General features: G+C 41.4%; 2 protein-coding genes across 3 annotated transcripts in view; one reads left to right on the forward strand and one right to left on the reverse strand.

Moving 5' to 3' along the window:
• The window catches only part of LOC126556493 (nephrin-like), a 317,497-nt gene that overhangs the window by 263,118 nt on the left and 32,708 nt on the right, over nt 1–21,671 (reverse strand). The gene's annotated exons all lie outside the window — the stretch shown is intronic.
• LOC126556339 (integumentary mucin C.1-like) overlaps nt 1–21,671 on the forward strand; it is a 521,191-nt gene that overhangs the window by 92,844 nt on the left and 406,676 nt on the right. Inside the window, exon 1 of one of the 2 annotated variants that reach the window (XM_050211596.1) lies at nt 12,472–12,481. The exons of the other annotated variant lie outside the window; for it this stretch is intronic. The gene's annotated coding sequence lies outside the window, so the exon portion shown is untranslated. Of the gene's footprint in view, nt 1–12,471; nt 12,482–21,671 lie in introns of those variants that run through there. 2 annotated transcript variants of the gene reach the window in all.

Raw genomic sequence — 21,671 nt, forward strand, 5'->3', positions numbered from 1 at the left:
CGGCAGACTTACCCATTTACCATCCGGTGCCAGTGTGCACCGTTGTGGCCCTGTACCATGAGCCACACCGGACACACTTGGGATGGAACGAAATGGCCAAAGACCGTCGGGTTGGAAAAGTTATAAAATGTAGGCCACCATCCACGGTTGGCCTATGATAATGTGTGTTTGTGTGTATGTGTGTGTGTTTTCGTTCTACAAAATAAAAAGGATGCTTTTCTTTTCTCCTCTTTGGTGCAATGGCGAGATTTTCCCAACCATAGTGAAGATTTCAATCGATGGTAAGTACCTCTTGTGGAACAAGCGAGATGAGCCACTTGGGTCGCTGTGTGTGTGTATCGTGGCGAGCTGTTCAAGAAAAGCGATACACTAGTAAAAAGGGATTTTTTTTTGCCCCAATCTGGTACAAGGACAAACTCCAGGCCGCCCGAGTGGACCGGTTCCCACTTGACCGTTCTAAATCTGATTCTTCTGCCCATTTTACGTGCGCGTTTCAACAGTAAAGATGCGAACGCCGGGAAAGCCTTCCAATCGTCTTCCAAAGAGAACCCTTTTTTGTCCTGGCGTCGGCACAACACATCAAGGAAACACTCCTAACCCTCCTAATAGCAGCCGAGCGCTCTCCGCACGATGGGATTATCCATAACTTATAAACCCTAAACAAACAGATCAAAATATGAAAGTGTCCAAATGTTGCCACCTCAAGGGCTGTGTTTCGGTTCCATTTATCGGACACTTTCGGCCAACAGCTTCCGCCCTTTTGAAGCTGGATGCAAAGAAGTGGCATCGAAAGATTGGTGGAAAGCTTGCAGTAGCATCAGTAGCAGCAGCAGCATCAGAACTCTGCACCACAGTGGCGTAAGAAAATCCGAGAAGAATCGTCGATCCTCTCCCATGAATACTGATTAGAATAATACTGCACCAATAAATTTATTAATCCTTGTTTGCTATTCAAATAATGACTATCAGCATTGTCCGGTTATGCCTGATTTCACCCCCCGCACGGGCGGGTGGGTTGAGGTCCGGTGCAGCAGCATCAAGTACGACAACAGACGAGTGAAGGGAAAACTTTGTCACCCTTTTCCGCCTTTTTACTGGCAGGAGGGAACGAATTAGATGACACATACTGTGTCGCTGGTAGAAAAGGGTAACATCTTTGCTGCAAAAATCACGTCCCTGTGCTGTGCTGTGACTTTGCAAAACTGTAAGCTTACTCGGTTCTGGCTCTGTGTCGCTGCCGTCTTCGTGTTTCGGGGTTAGGATAAACGTATGGAAATTTCGCATGCTGATGTGTTGTTTTTTTTGTTTGTGTGTGTGTGTGTGTGTGTGTGTGTGTGTGTGTGTGTGTGTGTGTGTGAGTGTGAGTGTCATCCGTCTGTGGCTGTGTCATCCGAGCAAAGATCCCTTATGCCTTGCTTCCAAAGGACTTGATCCACTTTATTTCGAATGCAGGACTGCTGTAATGGGTAGTGCAAGCGAGCAGGCTGTAGTGGAGTGCTAGCATTGGAGCTCAAACTTGGATAGGATTATTCTCCTCCAATAGACACAACAGAGTTTAAATTATGTGACTTGTATTAAGATATAAGTTTGAGAACAAAACATGCTTAGCTGCATTATCTTTTGAAAAATAAGGAATGGAGGATGGAAGAAATAATATTGAGATTGGCTGAATAAGAAACAGAAAACCATTAGACTTCTTGCATAAAAGCAAATATAAAAATATTCTCCATGCACTCTTCTTTGTTCTGATGCGAGCAGTGAAGAGTCCCAGTAAGATTTTCTACGAATTTTCCGCCAGACCTGCCGACCAATCAAGACAACTCGTATCGTAACCCAGTTTTGCACTGCGACACCGATACGGGAACAATGCACATGACATTTGCTCGTTAGACTTTGCTAGCTTATTCCGTAGAAATAGCTGGCAATGCTGGGTGTTATGAGTTATGCGATACTGCATGAAGAAAAAACGAGTTTTATTAGACGTTTTCCTTTGCCTAACATTCTTAACTAATCGTCTGCCTTCTGGTAGAGACAGGCTTGGCGAGGCAAAAGCAATGTGGAGCGCAACGAGTTTTAATTTATTTTCATTAGACGGAATTGCGTGCAGCTAGCCGTCGTTGCGGCATGAAAATTATTAAAATAAAATTGAAGCATTAATTTGAAGAAACCCCCAACACTTATAAATACGTTTCAATAAAAGGACGTTGTATCAATTATTGAAATTTAATTCTTAAACCTATTCTAGCAAACACAATTTTAAAGAATGTCAACTGTAGCAAAGAATTGGCAAATGCCTGCCTAAACGTGGTTTGGAAATTATGAAAATAGACTAAAATACAAATCTAAAAAAAATGTCACATTGTTTTTAATTTAAAATCAAAATTCTACAGACTACAAAATACTGGATGGAAAATATATTGGGAGAAGCTTTAGCAGACTAAGATGCATCATTTGGATTGTAAAATTGATTTAAGGTTTCATGAACAACTGCAAAACTAGCAATTAAAGTGCGAAGCATGGCGTTGAAAATAATAGCTCAATATTTACTATCCTTCTGTGTAACAGGATTCAAATGAACACCATATCACCACATGGTAACCATCCAGTCGGACCTATAATCTAATCTACCGAGAATTTAAATCGATTAAAATGATGACAAAAACATCCCAAGTCGACGAAACATCGTACCACTGATCTTTGCGATTCAACAACCTTAACGTCCCGTACATTGTATAATAAATCAATTAGTCGTTAACAAACGGTTAAATTAAAATTTCAAACCGAAAAAATGCAACCCTGATGATGCATGTACGATGCTGGTAGAAGAAACAATGACGTCAACGCGACAGGCTTCCCAAAATGTTGGCTTTCTCGGATAAGATTAAAGTAATGCTGCCACGCTATCGTGTGCGGCCGAGGTGCGATAAAGTACGCCTGCATTGAAGCCTTAGCTGCTGTAAATTCGGTCCACCAAACGAACCAACATGGAACGCCCGGCAAACAATGGAAAATCGTATCTCGCCACGAAACCACCCTGGGATCTGGCCCACGAAGCCGGCGTCGACGCGGGGCGGGTTTCCGTGTGACACTAAATTATCCCCGATGATGTCCTGTTTCTTTGTGCTTCTCGGACTGGAGCGAGCGAGTGTGTCCCGCAAGACGTCCACAATTAGCTGTAAGTGCGAAGCGCAACGCCTTCCGGGTAGGCGAAGGAAGTGACACACGAGAAATTTTCGAGAGATCTTCCGCCAGCGTCTGGTCATCAATTTAAATTAGCGTCAATTAGCTGCGAACGTGTGCCCTGGCAGCGAACGTTGGTGCGTGCGTTGCATGCTGTTGCACCGGGCTGGGTGGGTGGTAGCAGTGTAAGGAGAGGAGGATGGTGTGCGGTATTGAACAACATGACGGTAGCGATAAGAATGACTATTTGCACATCATTCCGTGCCTGCACAGGCGAACAATTGCATCGCAAGATGAACAAAGGCGCAGGCGAATGCAAACGCATGCAGTTAAATTGACACGCTGATCGTGTATCATGCATTTCGGGTGAATTTGAGTCATGAATTTTGGTGCTAAAGTAATGAGGTATAATCCGGTTATTGCGTAGGTACGATAAGAATGTTCAACGGCATAAAATTGTGAGTAACGAAACATTAAATTGCTGAAATAATTATTATTCATCTGCCATTTCTTCCTTGAATTCAAGTGAACCTTACTATCCAACAATCGTTGGAAGTTTTATTGCCCACAATTTTAATCCATCACTTCAGTCGTACCCAACCAACACATAAATAATATCGCAATATGCAGTTTTTACGCGCTAACAAAGTTGCAATAAAGTTCATTCGTGTTGCAGTAACAAATCAGATACAAATTGTGTTGGCCATATGGTTGGAATGAAATGAAATTGGCAATAAAATTCATGTTCATTGCTGTCACTGCTTTGTTTCATTGAAATTTAATATTCAATACAGCGTATCATCAAGGTTAAGCGTAATGGTGAGGAATTATCAATTACCGGTCAACTGTTTTGCGAAGAAATGAAGCTGCAATTGATCTTTTATCGATGTTTAATAGCTGTAGAGAAAGTGTAAATATCCATCAAAGAGAGATTTATTCCTGTAAAGTGAGTTTCATACAAGTTCCTTTTATTAAAACGAAATTGATACGTAAGGATATGTTTAGTAAGGAAGAAAGTTTTGCTGAACAGGCACAAGTGTTCCCGATCTCTATGTTTAGCATAGTAAGTAAGGCACTAATACTAGCAAAAAAGATTTGATTAAAGTGAGTTATAAATCCGAACCTTCGAATCGAACGCAAAAATTACATCGACAGCAACTTCTATTCGCATTTAGACTGTTGTTTAGATTGTTGCACATTTGTTTAATTTTGTGTGTTTTTTTATTTATGTTTCATTTTTATTTATTATCAAGTAAAACGGCACGTCACCGTATTGCCGCCTTATATCTCGGATATTCTCGGTTGTGGATGTGTTGTTGCGGTCCAGGTCTGTTGGCTGTCGTGTGTTGTATTCCTCAGACTTGGCAGGACTCGCCATACTATCTAATGTATTTCGATCCATATCGTGATTCTGTCCACCAAGATAACGCCACACTTTACAGTCTTCACGTTACAGAATCGACATCAAACTAGGTTTTCATGCTTAAATTTGAAATGCTTCAACCAATTTCTTGTTGCAAAAAAGGCTAGCGAAGCAAAATGAAGGCTTATAAGCCTCGCCGTCGAAAAGTTTTTGAGATTCAGAATACATTTCATCATAAAAATGTTTCACTTGATTCCTTTCAATATTTTCGACTAAGGCCACGCTACTTACTATTTCGTTGTTTATAGCAAAGAAAGATTTTAGGATTTGCCGAAGGACTCAATGACTTCTCGGTGAGACTACAACAACGATCAATAGCCAAATGGCTATTGACGATGATAGTTTTATTCAATCTTTCGGTATTTCTCTGACCGTTTATGGTGATTTTTAATTTCTTACTGGAGCACTAATTGAACTCAATAAAAATCATAGATCGAAGGCTTTCAAATGACAGTGAAATTTCAGGTTAAAGATATTTGTTTCTGACACACACATTTTACTGTTTGTTTAATCCGTTAGAGAAAAAAAGTTTTTAAAATATGATGTCTTAGATTTATGTATCAAAACATAATTTGTTAATCAAAAAACATCTAAACCATCCTTATAATGTTCCAACTAAGAATATCAGGGATAAGTCAAAAAACAGGGAAGATGTGCCCCGTAAATCTAATTTATATACACATGCGGGGTTGATAATACGGCGCAAGCCCTCATACTTAAAATAAATAATAAAAATTGTTGCAATTGATGACAACGATAAACGTATTATGTAGTTTCATGCTTATCCCTCAAAAAATTAAGTAGCTTATCAGTTTTAATGAAAACTACTGGTCCGTTTCGAGTATGCCTTAAATCTATTATGCTCCTCGATTATCATTGTAATTTTATAAGAAAAGAAGCTACCAAAAGTGGCGGTTCTGGTCGTTTAAAAAATGTGCAAAGATCGTAATCTGTCACCGGCAACGATCGTTTTGTTTTCACTCGAATTAAACGCCAAATATTACTCCATTATTCTCCAGAACGAAACGATTGCTTTGCGGAAGGCTGAAGGCGAAGGAGGGGTGCAGCTAAGAAAAAACGGAAACAAAAAACCACCATTCTTCAGACGAAAAGATGTTCCAAGTTGAATTCAACGATAAACGAGTGTCATCTACCGGTTCTGTGATAAGACAAGCTGTCAACTTAAAACCGGGTGACAAGAAGGCAGAACAAAAAGAAACGGAACAGCAAAACCACACTTTGAAACAAAATGACTAAGACGTTTGAGTAAACAGTCATCAACATCATCAACTCCATCGTCACTATCGTCAGCAGCATCAGCAGCATCCTCGTCATCCTGCCCGGGCTGGGCTAATTCTGGAGCGGTGTCAAGTAACCGGCCCAGCCACTAGCCACTAGCTCAACTCGAAAGCGGTGCCCAATTAAACAAGATTATACTTAATTGGCTAAAATTGAATATTATTAGCAGTATCACTGCCATGATATCAACTTTGTGCATTCTGGCGTGCCGAGAAGATTATGAAGTTCGTCCAGGCCGCATTCTTCCCGGCGTCCCCACTTTCGAGGCGATCCTATCTTTTGGTGACTTTCGGAGCGCTTGAGGTCACCCGGTTTGGCTGAGAAAACCGGTGCGATTGCTCTACCAGCTCTGCTGCGTGCATCGCACCGTCAACTGCCAACCGAAACCACCATTGAAAGTCAACCTCAACCGATTAATTATAATGGCCGGCGCGAAAGATGAACCCGTCGTTCGAAACAATCTTCGCAAGGGATTAGGATTAGTGTGATTCCGCGGGGACGGCACCATCTCACCAAGGTTGAACGTCGTGGCCTCTGGGCGGAGTGGGGGAGATGTTGGTGTAATCCTGGACCAGGATTCCGGTTTCGGACTAATGCAATGTGTTGCTGGTGGTTGGCGTTACACTCATCTTCGCCGGCCCCATCGAACCGTTACAAATTATCGTGCTCGACCTCTGACACAAAGCGAACGTCAAACGCTCCTGAAGGGTGCACATTCGCACCGGCGGTCACGTCGCTGCCTGCGGTTGAGCAACGTGTCTTCGTTGATTAAATTATCCCATCGATATCGGTCCGGGCTGCAATCGATCTCCTCCAGCTTCCGGCACTCATGTGTGTGTATGCGTGTGTGAAGACACGAGAAGTCCTTCGGTGCACTTTGACATCCATTAAGCGTAATAAATCATTGCATCGCGTCAGGCACACAAAAGCTCACGGCGAGTCAGGGCGGGCCATGCCCTTAACTACCGGCTTGTCCTGGGAAAACCCCGAAGGCAGTCGACAAGTTCCACCAAGATACCGGAAACGACAATGACAGCTCAGCCCCCACAGCACTTTTTATCGCACTTGTGCGAGGGCGGATCGGACGCTGTCATTTGCAGTTTCCCGTGCTCGTCATTTGTTGGTTTCCCGTGCTAGGGCTGGGAATCGGTTGGTCTCAAGGTCCTCCCAGGAGCAGACCGGAAAGTAATGTTAATCGCATGAATGGAACAAACGGCAACAGTGTGGTGCATCTTCCCTTCAAAGGCATGGCAGGAACTGGCAAATGAAACAGCTTTGCCAAAAGTAAACGGACTTCAACAAGCTCTTGGCTGTTTTGTGTTGCCGAGCTGCTGTCAAATAGCCGACTCATACAAGTGTACATGACAAGTGTAAGATCATGAAAAATTGTTCTTGCTGGAACGACAAAGCAGAGGAAGTATAGCTCTTCTTTCAAACAGGAGATAGCTGAATTTGAATCGTTGTTTATTAAAGTGTTTGTATCTTCTAAGACGAAGGGAACGATCAAATTTTTGACGTTTACAATTAATCATTCAAGAAAAGAAACGAAACTAAAAGTCTCATTTGCACCATACATTATATAATTGTAGGTATATTCATGAAGTTTTTTATACAAAATGTTAATTCTTATTCATTTTAATATAGGAAAGAAATGCTCACTGGTACCAAACCAATTTCGTTTTCCCCACTCATTGTGACAAGATTTTAATTTGGTGTGACATGCGTTCATGATTGTCAGATTTCAAGCCTAAACTTTAAAAACTAACAAAAAAAAATGAAGTTTGGTTTGTGAATCTTAAATGGCCAAAATATGTATGCCGATAGAATCCGAATGCCAGCAAGAGAACGCAAGAGAAATCAAATCTGAAGAGAAATAAGCCATTGATTTCTTCTCACAGATCTTCTTCTCCTTCTTTTTGACCTGCTCTAAGTTGTGCACATCTAGGTGATATAGCCAGGACTCCATTTCGTTTTTAGGACACTTGGTTTAAGGCCGCTAGAGCCCGAGAGGGAAGCAGCGTGTTAGTCGACGGCGACAACCTCGAGGTAGTAGAGGAGTTTTGCTGTCTTGGGACTGTCGTAACTTCGGATAACGATATCAGCAGCGAAATCCGGAGACGCATTGTTCAGGGGAATCGTGCCTAGTACAGCCTTCACCGTCTGCTGAGATACAGAAGATGCACATAAAATGTGAGATATATCGCACACTGATTCGCCCGGTGGTCCTAAATGGCCACGAGTCTTGGACCATCCGAGCGGAAGAGGCAAACGCTCTTGGCGTGTTTGAGCGTCGCATCCTCCGGACCATTTTGTGTGGTGTGTTCGAGCATGGAGTGTGATGGATGAGGATGAATCATGTGCTTGCTGAGCTATACGGAGAACCGGACATCCTGACGGTAGCAAAGACCGGCAGGATACGACGGCTGGGGCATGTTATGAGGATGCTGGACTCATCCCTCGCCTAGAAGGTATTCGTCAGCGACCCCCAGTTCGGCACGAGGCGTCGGGGAGCACAACGAAATCAGGTAAAGGGTGACCTGTCGGAGATCGGATGCCTACAAGGAGGGGAAGCTGCAGCCAGGGATCGAGTTTCCTTGGAATCTATTGTTGACCGGGCCATGTGACGACGACGTGCTCTTTAAAAGAACAGGCCAACATCCAACCAACGACTTACTGTGCTGCATTGCATAGTCTTTAGCATCCGCCTTTTGAAAATGGCGATGGCATTGGCGTCGTCCTGCATAGTTCAGCAATCGTAGGAAAACTCTTATATCTACCTCAAGATCGTCACCGTCAACTGATACTCTGCTTCAAAATAGGGCTCTATCACAGTCAAATATAAAACAGGTATATTGTCTTAGCGGAATCGCTTTTCAATTGAGTATACGACTCTAACACCGCCGGATTGCGACAGGATAGGCAGCTTTCTGAAGGCCCGGCATGGTTCACCCTGTCGCCATTTTTGTACACTGGGTGTATGATACCCAGTTTCCACTTGTTCGGTAGTTCGTACTGGTCCCAAGTCCTAGCAATCGACCCAGAACATGATGATGGCCAGCCCCTCAAAACTTGCCTTTAGTGGTTCGGTCATCATGCTATCGCTGCCAGCTGACTTGTTACATTTCTGTAGTTTGATGGCACTAAGAACTTCGTCGTGGGACTCGTCGCTATTATCACTTTACTTTGACATTTAAAAATGGTTCATAAACAAGGAACGACCTACTTTTCATAAACAGAGGAAAGATCCTCCAAGTTGGATCCATTGTTTCTAACTCGCATGTACTTTATTTTTGGATATTCCTTAAAGGTATTGATCATCATCATTATCAATGCAAGGAATACAAAATCCTCGAACAGAATTCGAACTATAGCACTCTTCGGAAATTTATAAGTCTCACAGGTATGTTTAAATGGCTATCTACAACTTAACAAACAGTTGCCTAATATGAACATATAAGGAAAAAGTTCGCTCCAACTGATTGGGATGCATTGAAAATTAATATTTAATTTGAGAAGACTTCTGACCTTGGCAGCATCGAATTATTCATATCAAAACATCTTATTATCCAGCTAAAATAATCAAGCCTGCTGGTCTAAACAAATTTGGCTGCCCAACTATCATATGATACCTGAAACAGCTTCAAATGTCTACGAATTTCAAATTCCAAAAAAGATGAACAAACTTATTCAAGCTTTAGCATTCTGGCGCTTAACACAGGTGATTTTTTGAGACCATTGAATGTTGTTACCATAACATCAATTAACTCTCCAACTTTATTAAATTGCTCTCCAACGCTTGGTATCTTAATCCTTCAAAATCCTTCCCAATCTTCCCACGCACATCACTTAACTCATTTAATTCATCAAGCTAATATCGCAACACATTTAACCGAGCTACATTGTTCTCCAGTGTATTCACCTTTTGATGGAACGTATGATCCTAATGAGTAGCGTCAAAACTTCCAGCACACAAATTACAATTTATTTCACACGTTAGCAAACATTAGCCGGCCGGTTATCCCAGCACGCCGGCTACAGTGTTGCAGCTTAATTGTTTCGCTGATAGCATAATATGTTTTAAATGAATGATTTACACACCTTCCAACCGTTTATCCCCGATCCCTACGGGGTAATTGAGACAGAGAGAGAGAGAGAGAGAGTGAGAGAGATTGAGAGAGAGGGATGATCCATTTCATCCACTCCCGGAAGATTTTTCTCGAATCGATTTTAACCCTCATCCCATGGCACGTTTCTTGTGTGGTCTCGTGCATTGTATCAACCTTGTTTTAAACTATCAATCCCAACTACGTACACTGTCATACATCCTGGCAAGTGATCAACATTGTGGTGCTTTGTGCGTGAGTTTGTCTATGAAGGCATCGGGCGGCTTTTATGCGGGCTGACTGGATGGTTGGCATCGTTTAATTTAATTGAATTAATTACGCTGTTATTACTTTCGTCATTTGTTTTATAATTTATTTATCATTATTACACCGCCAACCGGTACCGCAAAACGAGTTCCAAAAAGTAACGATGGAAATTATCTTTTTTTTTCCTGTCTGAAAAAACATGTGTTGAATCATTTTCTTGCTTACGGTAGCTACTGTGACTGTGCTGCAGCAGCACCATTTTTATCGAAATTTCCTCATTTAGCCTCACTCTTAAGGACTTTCTCTATTCCTAAACCTCTCTAATGAGCTCACAAAATTTAGCACAAATTGGCTCGATCGCCTTAAACGTGTTGCAATCGAACTTACTATCCTCACCGACAGGGCACCCCGTCGATTGGTTCGCTTCGAGTGGAAAATATGCACCCCATCTTTACCACCCTGGCGCGATTCGATAGGATTACTGCTTTTCGAACAACAATCGAACTCGACGACCATCAGAACTCAAAACTCGGCCCATCACTCACCGGATTCGCTCGCCTTCGGAGAGTGGTTTCGATTTGCGATTTTATTTTTTCAGAACAGCTGCACGAGCACTTGCACCCGGGTGGTAATGGATGGCGATGAGGCAAAAAAAACATGCCAGGAGCTACCTACCCGTGGCTGGGCCGGGGAATCGATGCTTTTGGGCAAATAGCATTACGCGATGCGATGATTACTTCATAATCCGATCAGCGTCAACGAAGCGGGCAAGCATACTTGAGTCGCTCTCGGCACCGGATGGTCAATGTTGCGGAAAGACTACATCCGTGTCTACCTCGCTCTCCCGCTCCCCTGCCACCTGCCCGATTTCAGCCCTTCGCAAGGAAGGGACAAAATTAAATCAATTTCAATTTTCGATCGGTCGGAAACGCTTCACCGAATACTATTTATAGTAAAATGGTTTTGCTTCACGCAGGTAACAGCACCGGCTCACTGGCACAGGGTCTTGAAGGGCGGGCCAGATGCGTCACATTTTAGCTCAAAACATGCTTCAAACATCAAAGGTTCTATATTACGGTGGCAAAAGATGGTGATGATGAGCATTGATCCGTCAATATGCTTATATTTGTATCGTGTCCATTATCTTTTCGACCTACGCAGATTTGTACGGCGTTTGAATGTTTTCTGGTCTGGTGAAGAATTTTAATCCTTGAGTTGATAGTAGATAAGTTATTAAACAGTCTTCTCCATTTTGGTATTGTTTTTCTATATCCTTTGTTCTTCCAGGGTATTCAGAGTTTTGTTTTTACCCTTGCCCATGTATTTTTGTTGTCGTTCCGGGGTTCTTTGAAGCTTGCTCCCATATTTTTGTATATTTTTGGATTCAACTACTGATTTTTGATTTCGTTTTGTTTTGCTAGATGATAGAGGGAATTTATCGAAAAAAATGTATGCTTACTCTGAGGAACTCTGTAAAGCTGTATTTTTAACTTGTTTTAGCATACAAACCAGGGTAAGTAAATAAATTACATTCACATAATATTGCTTAAGATACATGGTTGATGATACATAAATAAATTTAAATAAAATGGATGTATTTCTAGAATTATTTGTAACATTATTTCAATTGAACACTGATATTGAATCGAATCAAAAAAATGCTGAATAAATTTGATGTTTTATGCCATGCAGTTTTAGTAAATCTAAGTGAAAATTAATAGCTTTATTTACTTCTTTTCTTGCTTACTTAATTATCAGGCGCTACAACCGCTTTGTGGTCTTGGCCTGCCGCAGCAGAGTCCGGAACCGCTCACGGACCCGCGCCGTCGTCCGCCAATCCGCTATCCCGGCCTTGATGGTCGGGATGATTCCACGCCTTCTTCCCACCTCAATCTTGGCCTACCATGCCTCTGTATATAAGGACGGCCTAAAAGGGCTTTCTGAGTTGGGTCGTCCGGTGCCATGCGTATAACATGGCCAGCCCATCGGAGCCTGGTGAGCCTAATTCGTTGCACGACGGTGAGCTCGTCGTGCAGTTTGTACAGCCTGTCGTTGTACCGGCTCCTCCATTGTCCTTCCATACATATGGGGCAAACGATCCTTCTGAGCATCTTCCTCTCGAACGCGTCTAAGAGGGCTTCGTCTGTTTTGGACAGGGTCCATGTATCAGAGGTGTATGTGAGTACTGGGACTACAAAGGTACGATACAGTCCCAGCTTCGACCGTCGTGACAGGTTTTTAGAGGTGAGATGTTTCCTCAGGCTGTAGAATGACCGGCTGGCCGCCAGCATCCTAGCGCTCAACTCCGTCTCTATGTTGTTTTCGGCGCTGACTTTTGATCCGAGATAGGAAATGTTTTACCTATCACCTATCCGTAAATCACTCCCACGTAGGTTTGGATTTCTTGGTAGGGCCGCTGATGGAGCCACCATTAATTTGATCTTTGCCACGTTAACCTGCAACCTGAGGTTTTCTGCCGCCTGTTCGATCCTTTGATGTCCAATGATGTCTATATCATTAGCGTATGCCAGGATCTCGGTTGACTTATAGAAGATGGTTCCCGAAGTCTCCACCTCCAAGTCACGGATGGCCTTCTCTAGCCCCAAGTTGAAATAGAGACAGGTGAGCCCATCTCCCTGACGCAGACCTTTGGTGGTAGCAAAGGACCCTGAGAGTTTTCCGTTCATCTTCACCTGGCATGTGCCGTTCGTTATGGTCGTTCTAACATGCCTGAGCAGTTTGGCCTGATCGTTGAGTTTTACCCTGGCTATACTAACATATGCGGCCTTGAAATCTATAAAGAAATGTTGTTCAGCCATCTTCTCCAAGATTTGCCGCGTGGTGAAGATAGATTCAAACCGGGAAATATTTGTATATACAAACATGTTTTATTTACAGGTTTAAAGAGTTCCTCAGAGTGCATATAATCTAAGAGAAATTCACTCTCAGTTCTAGTATACCAAAACGAAATCATTAATCAGTAGAATAAACCAAGAACCTATAAGAATGAGTAAAACCACTGTTTGACAGGAATAAAAACATTTGTCACGCACTAAAACCCCTATCTAAATATTTAGGCACACATCAAAAAACCATACGAAAGTGTCAAAAATTGCTGGGATTTCCTTGATCTTGCGTATAATATTTTGATAGCTTCATTAATATGTTTTTGGGTTTCTATTTTCACCAATTTATTGCGTTTTAATTGTTGACTTTTGCTCCTACATTCCTCCAGCTGCTAATGTATTTGTTTTTTGATACCCAAGTTGTTTGCAAATAAATTTATTGATCCTGTTTTTCAGCTTGTTGTCTTATTCAGATTCATTTTTGTTCCAATGATTATTATTTATAAATAATTTGCTCTTTGTTGTTATTCCCAATTTACCTTTTTTTTTGGGAAGACAAGCAGGATGTCTGTGGTTTTGTGCAAGGAATTTACCACATTATGTATCACACAAATTCTTTCCCAAAAAATCGTGATCATGCTCATGGCATGTGTTCCCATCTGTTTTTATTAGCTAATTATGCTTAAATTTAGAACTTAAAATGCTATTGTTCTTTCAGCCGGAGAAATGCATTGTTTTCGAATGCTATTTCCTGTGTTTAGCATCACCTTGATCGCACGAACACAAGCCTCACACTTGGAATCACCCATAACCTCATCGGGCACGAGCTGACGAGACGGACCAGAATAATGTGCCCGTCTTAATGACTCCAAAACTGTGCTGGACGGCAATCCAGTCAGTCGGGAATTTTCTCGCTCTGATGCTTCAGCAGATTCATCACGCGAAAAAAAAAAACAACCTGGAAGTCCCCTGAGGGTGACCATTCGTTGATGCCCCTGCTCACATCACGCGTTCTTCTCTGCCAATGCACTTGCGCCCATCATCTCAACACCTTTCGAGCACGGTTTGATGCGCGCTGGTCGTAAGATTTCGTCCCAGTGTAGCGCCTATTACTCGCCAGACTGATTATGATCAGCTTAGGGCACACGGTACGCACCGCTGCACACTCTAACGATGCCAATTTCGGTCAGGAACGGCATATGTGTGTTTGTGCTACTGTTTCGCTGCTTAGTAACATTCACTCTTTTCATCGAGCTAAACGGACCACCATAAAGAACGCTGGTGGACGGCGGCTTATGGTGACGAGTGAAAAAAAAAAACAACGGAGCGCCAATAAAATAAAAACACCAATCGACCTCCCACCGAGCGAAAGTGGCCAAACGAACAGTTGACTGCTGTTATTGAGAGTTGTTTTAGTTTAATTTTTTTCAACGAATCTTGTCATGATGCATCGACAGCATACAACAATCGTCACAAAATCTGCATTTTTAAGCCTTTTGTTAGACATTTTATTTGTAGCAACAACCCCACAGCTATAAAAAGGTGCTTTTTATTCCTAATTCACGATCACTGATCCTCGTTTACGTTCGATACACGATCGCACGCCTTTAACTCTTTCGTCGCTGTTACTCCACATTAAAACAAGCGAGTGTTGTCAAAATGTGACAAAAGAGCAATATTTTAACTCCCAGTCGGACCGTTTGACACCATCCAAAAGGCACTCCGTTCAGTGTCAATGAGTGAGATTCCATTTATTTGCCAGCCATGCCAGTTGTACCCTGCACTAATGAAGCCGTCGCCCTAATTGTTATTCATCCTACACTTAAGAATAGAAGTCTTTTTAGAGGCTTTCTTTCCCCCCATGATTGTTCTTCGCGAGAAGATTATTTCCGAAAGAGTCCATTGCTCTTTTCCCGACAGCTGTTTGACCCGCAGCTCCGTTCACTTGGCAACCATTGCCCATCCATCTGTAGCTTTAAAATGAAATGTAGAAATAAAACATGTTCCCTCCGCCCCTAGTGGCGGACTTTCGGAAGAAGAAAAACTATCGCCCATGACATGTAACGATCAATATTTAACACAAAAGATCTCTTCAGAATGGATGGAATCGTTTTAGAAGTCGCTGCACCAGCCTGGTTACCTTTGACAAAAGATTTCCATTATTTTTTGCTGACACGCTTGGGTCGGACAGGTTCAGATGGTCACTGCCACCTGACAGAGGCAAAGAATTATATTTTGTGCTCTTGAGGGGAGAATCGGAGTCGGGAGTTTTGTGATGTTTTCTGACTCTGACTTGACCCAAAAATTATTTTATACGTAAGTGTTACAGTCTACAGTTTTGGAGCTACGAAGTTTCCAGCAGAATACTGTTTTAAATACTTTAAAATTTGCTTCTTAGCGAGAACAAGATTAATTGTCCTACAAACACTACATCAAATTGATTATTGGTGCCATGAAGATGTATAAATAAATAACGAATTCAAAATTCGATTGAGTCTACATCAGAATCAACTGAGGCGTTGTCTTTTATTGGAAAAAAGTAACTGCGTATTAACTTTGAAGTCTAGGCTATACAATGAACCTCAGCCCTTGTTGTTATGATACATTCTCCATATGAAGTTCTTCCCTCTCTAGGTACCTCTGATCTTACAACGTAGCTCAGAGGTACACACAGTTCACATTGGACTTTGTCCTTATTAGGTAATTATACCGTCACATTGTAGGTCGGCTTTGGTATGTCTTAAGTAAACCTTAAGTAGATTTTACAACAGATATACATACTATCAATTTTGGGTCTAGCTTATTGACACAACATTTATCGCGCAATTTTTATGTTTTTTTTTTTTTTTTTTTACAAAATCAGACAGAAAGTCAATCGATAAGAAAAGCCTACTTTAAATCTAAACGTGAAGGACCTCATATTGAATGTGTAACATTTTGGCCTCAAGTCACTAACTAATCAACCTGAGTCATAAGGTCTGATTTTGAAACACAAACGTCTTTCCAAACAGCATATAGTTGTCACTTTGCCTGTGACTGTGTATAGTTGTCATTATGACTTTGGCTATCCGTTTGACTAAATCAGATGTTTGAAAGTGAATGACAGTTCTTTGTCAAACGGAGTGTAAAATATCTGCTTTGTCTGAGCCAAACGCGCTCACAAGTTTTACGTCAGTGAAGTACAACGGAAAAAAATTGTTTGCATCTATAAAAATCAGTTTTAAGTGCGAATCAATAGAAAAATGCAAACATTTAAAGTGGTTTTGTCATGAAAAGCATTTCAGAGACGTTTTAATGCTTTGATTCAGTGGTGTGGAGGAATCATTCTGAGGCAAAAACCTCAAGAGTCCACCACGAAGCAATGTTCAGCACAAAAAGTATGTCTTTAAACCAAACTGACACATTAGTAACTAATTCTTGAGCTGATTTGGGTTAGTCCAAATTAGCGTTTAAGGATAGGTTTGATTCGAATACAATCATCTGTTTATCGCATTCGACGTCGACGCTTAAGGGTGACTATAATAAAAATTTGCTCTCCGTTTGTTTCGAATTTTCCCGTCGGAAAGTTTTTCGCTTGGCTTTGACAATGAGTCCTATAAACTCTGTTTACTTCTTGCATTCGGATTGGAATGCCAGTAGAGCCACTGTTTTCCAAAACATCCTCAAAAATGAACTTACGTATTTTGTCAGCTCTTTTCCATCATTTCAAACATCAACTCGTGTCTAGCCATTGCCTTTCACTTTCCGTTTTCCATCTGACGTTGACTGATTGCCTTGGACGATGATGATGTTGTGATGTGTGTGTCTGTGTGTGTGTGTATGCGTGTGTGCACCTCCAGCGTTGCTCACCAGTCTTCACCAAGAACTACGCATTCCGGTGTTTGTCAGAATGGTTGTCGAGGAAAAAAGGTGTGAAAGCAATTTCATCAAATTGAAAAACGATATCATTGCGAGCTGACGATGGAGTTGGTGGGGCAGTGGTAGACTGAGATGGTTTGCATATTATTCGCTTTATTATCAATCAGGTGTGAGATACGGTATTTCGCTGTCACCGTCGAGTGTTCTGTGTCGGGGTGTGTCACATGGCAGCGGTTCGTTCCTTACTCGCACACGATTCGTCTTCATGCAGCACGTCTTGCGAGGATAGTTCGGAAGTGTCCGCACGAGTACATCGGCTTATGGGTATGGAAATTTATTGATCACGTCAACAAATATTAGCATTGGAGGGAAATATTATTACCGATCTATCACGATGACGGATTCCCGGAGGATATAATTTCGATTTTGATGAATTGACTCGCTCGAAATTCCTTCCACAAGAGTTGTGTGTACGTCTGACGTACGGCCACGGCCCTGTCAGCTAGCGAAGCTGCACGATAATAAGCATGTCAAACAAACATATTGCAGCATATCGAAATCATCCCATCCTGACGATGATGCACATGTATTCGGACAAAACACAATCTCACGAAGATTTGTAACACCTACGTCATCGAAGGTGTACGCGTTGGGCTCAATTGCTGTGTATGGACCGTGAAGAAAGCAACAAAAAAAGGTTTTTTCACTTTAAACTGTTTATTCAAACAGGAATTACAGCTCGAAGTTGCAAATATCCGTAACGGCTTAATGCCTTGCCTTTCATTTTTTCCCGCAGTTTTTGATCTCTTGCTCCCGTTGCCTTCCTATTGCAAGCAGTTTAAGCTGTCCGCCGTCGCCCCCGGCGTCAACTCGTCTTGACCCGTAATGTATGCGAAGTGCATGACAATATGTAAATATCGTTCGAGCACGGTTGCATGGCTTACAATCCGTTTTTGCATAATTTAAGCCGCAGCAAAACTCCCATCACCAACACCAAACAAACCCGAAACTATTTAAACTATTTTTACACACTGCTTTTGACAGAATGTGCCGCACACTTTACCACAACTTCCGTGCAAATTTCGTGTGAGTCCATTGTCGCAACTGTGATGGTAACGTGATACTGTGGAGGTATTTATTACACAACGGCATCTAACTGCATTGAAGGAACGTTACAGGGATGACGTGGTAAAGCATGCTGGTTTTGATTTAATCGTTGCTGATGCTCGATATTTGATATTTTTATCGTACAAAGGTTTTTGCTTGCGAACCGTGTGACGAGCAAATGCAAATAATAAGCCTTTCGGGACGGGTGTGATCAAAATGGTGCAACGAATATGCGGCTCGATGCAATGAGTGTACTTTCCTGTTTATCAGTCTGTTCTGATCATGAGATGCAGGCAGGTTGGGAATACATTTTCAGCGTTGAGTAAACATAAATATATTTATGCAAAATTTTAATAACTATCAGAAGAAAGTGAGCTATATATTTCAAAAACCGGTATGGCCATCGAATTCATATGATTTTTTTTTTTTTCAATAAGAGCATTTCCAAAAACTGTTTAATTTCACAACATTGATTGCCTTGTCGGTAATTACGTCTAGGCAATTTTGTAGTTGCCAAATATCACCTCACGAATATGAATTCCGGTTGCAAATAAAATCAACAATTCGTAGCGAAAAAGCCTCCAATCATTTAAACCAAGAGCAAAACTGGACAGAAACCTAGCGACTAGTTTAGCAGATTTTTTACATGAAATATTGAGAGCTGGAGTAGAATGGTATAGGCAACAGCGGCGCCGGTCTGTTTGAGTTGTTCTTTCAAAACGTGTGAAGGATTTATTCTATACTTCTGTTCAATTTCTGTAGAACGTTTAACAAAGTCAATTCTGAAGCCTAGTTTGATAAGAATTAGGATTTTGGAATTAATTTCGGATGCCGAAACAACGGCTTTCTTACATTGTCTGTTAATTCGATATCTCGCTTCTTCTGGCGGACACATCGACGATAGGTGAAGTTTTGGACGACTTAAAAAAAGCAATCACCATTTGTACAGCAGCGTAAATCACTGTTTTTTACCAGGATCGATGATGGTGACATTGTCATTACGGTTTTTGCCTTGTTGATGTTTAATCCGAAGTTTTGTGCCACCTGCCAGAAAACTACACAGGAGGGCCTCAAACAAACAATATCTATGACTTTGTTTTCCATGGCGTACGTCCTTGAAGTTAGCTAAGAAAGCCCTAATTGTCATTCTTACAAGCCTAGGAATCTTAACCGGAACACCAAATGAGCCCATTGCGTTATATTTTACCCGTATTTGCAGAGATCTGATCATTGTTTTATTTTCCGTAACAGGACCCTCATTGTTAGTTTCCAACTATCTCCGCAACGAATGCGAAAAGTCGATCTTGTCGAATCAGAGAGAAGATTTCGTCAACATAGGAATCATTCCAAAGTAAAACTCCTCTAATTGCAAGTGAGGAATTGATATTTGCAAATTGAAGTTTCGAACGGCCAAAGTTGTCATGCATATGTGAACTTTGTTCTGTGACCTCGTTCCAAAAGTAGTATTGCCGTGTAAAATGCTTCGACTTAATTAAAAAATTCCAGAGAATCTCAGAGCATCAAAATTATTGGCCACTTGGATTGAAGCCTACTGTACTTAAATACTGACCCATAATGATATATTTCTTGCTCATAATTCGAAGAGCTCTAAGCAATGAACACAAGTCAAAATAATAAAATTATTCAAAGCATTATCTGCTACCGTGCGACTAGAGATATTAGTTCGGATTGTGGAAGAACTTAAATCTTCCTCTCAACCAACTCACATCACAAATAACGAACGAAAACACGAATCATTTCACTCACAATCGATGGGAAGCACACTTTAAACTAGGCCGGCAAAAGCCACCGACACCAGCGTCGTTCTGCCTGGGAGGTACAGAATTCTATCTTCTACCAGAACAGGCACCATTTGTGGTTTCCTCGTGCGATTGTACATTGCTTTCCAAGCGTGCGCCACCACACGCTTGGGATGTTTTATACTCAGCCTGGTCAATGTTTTATCGCACGAGCGTCGGCTTTTCCTTCACTGGCTTTACTGTACCATTTTATGGTTAGAACCATTTTCGTTGTTTTCAGTACAAAAATTTAAAGAAAAAGAACCACCCATTCTGCCATTTGTTACTTTCTGCCAGCGAGTAGCCATTCCGTATTCAGTGTTTGGCAGGGAATGCCTCTATAAAGACGCTTCTTGTTTTGTGTTTTTAACTGTTGTTTCTAGCCGTAGTGTTAGAACTTTTTTTTTGCCTCCCATCTCGACCATGCTCTTCCAATGTGATGTGTGCAAATATTTTTTCTGCCGAAGCAACAGCACATGTGTGGCTCGGTGTGTTGCGCGCCATATGTACGGGAGCCATAGAACTCCAGGCCTGGAAAGCAAGGCGCGATGAAGACATCTCGCCACCTCGAGGCAGAAAAGCGCGCGTCTGGGACAAGGCACTCGGAATGAAATTAAGTCTTCCATACATCGTCCGATACCGCAACCGTGAAATGTGGTTTCTGAAACCGCCGACAGTGAACTTTATTGCTACATTCTGCCTCTAACACCGGCGGATTCGATTCGGGATACAGCGCAGTGAAGAAGGAAACATGCTGCCACAAGCCTGTTTCTGGCTTTTGCACATAAATTTATGATTCTGATATTGATGAAGATTGCCTGTAGGAACAGCAAACAATTACACAATTTGAAACAATTGAAAGCGTTTAATTTCGATATTAAATCACTGTTTATTCAAAGCAAAATTCTTGTACACATTAATCCTACGTTAATTTTTATCACTTTTGAGCGACTTGTTGTAAATAAGCAAGCTTTTTCAAAGTAAAACATAAAAGGTACATTTACTATCAAATTTTTGGATGAATCTTATAGACAAACTGGTTTAGACTAAGCTGTTATAAACTCGACTTTTTTGAGAAAAATAATTTTGTAAATTTTGTATGGCACCATGTCCAAAACCGACAAAAAAACTTCATAAAATCATAATTGCCCAACACTTTCCTGTTCGTAGCTTAATGTGAAAATGAATTTCTGCTAGTTTTTTTATTATCAAATAATTTCAAGCATGTGACAATAAGGCGGAGCGCCGTCATACTCAAATAAATTTCGAATAATAAATTATTCGAAATATTCATTCATCTCATTCTTTCATTATATTTATTGGCTTCTTCTTCTTCTTAGCTTAACGACCTGTTGGGTCATGCCGGCTATCGAAATGGCTTACTAGACTGCCGATACCACGTATTTGGATAGTCAGTCCTCATTATGGGGGGGACGGTCCGGATGGGATTTGAACCCCGGTCCTGCCGTTTGAAGACCGGCGTTGCTGTTGCCTTCACCACCGGGTCGCCTAAATTTATTAGCTATAATGTGTATTGTAAATTACAATAATGATTTCTAATCGATGCCGGATGAATCCTCAACAGGATAATTTAGGATTGTTCTAGCATTTTGAATGTAGTTTTTAGAATAGCGTAGAAATTAGTGTTGGGCAAAAATTCTGAAGAAAACCCTATCAAAGATAAGCTTATTACATAAAATAAGATAGTTAAAAGAAGGAAACGGAAAGAAGGACAAGAATATAAAAATTATACTGACTTTATCTACTCTAAACTACTAAATTTCTCGCT

This window comes from Anopheles maculipalpis, chromosome 2RL, assembly GCF_943734695.1.
Source record: "Anopheles maculipalpis chromosome 2RL, idAnoMacuDA_375_x, whole genome shotgun sequence".
Taxonomy (NCBI): Eukaryota; Metazoa; Arthropoda; class Insecta; order Diptera; family Culicidae; genus Anopheles; species Anopheles maculipalpis.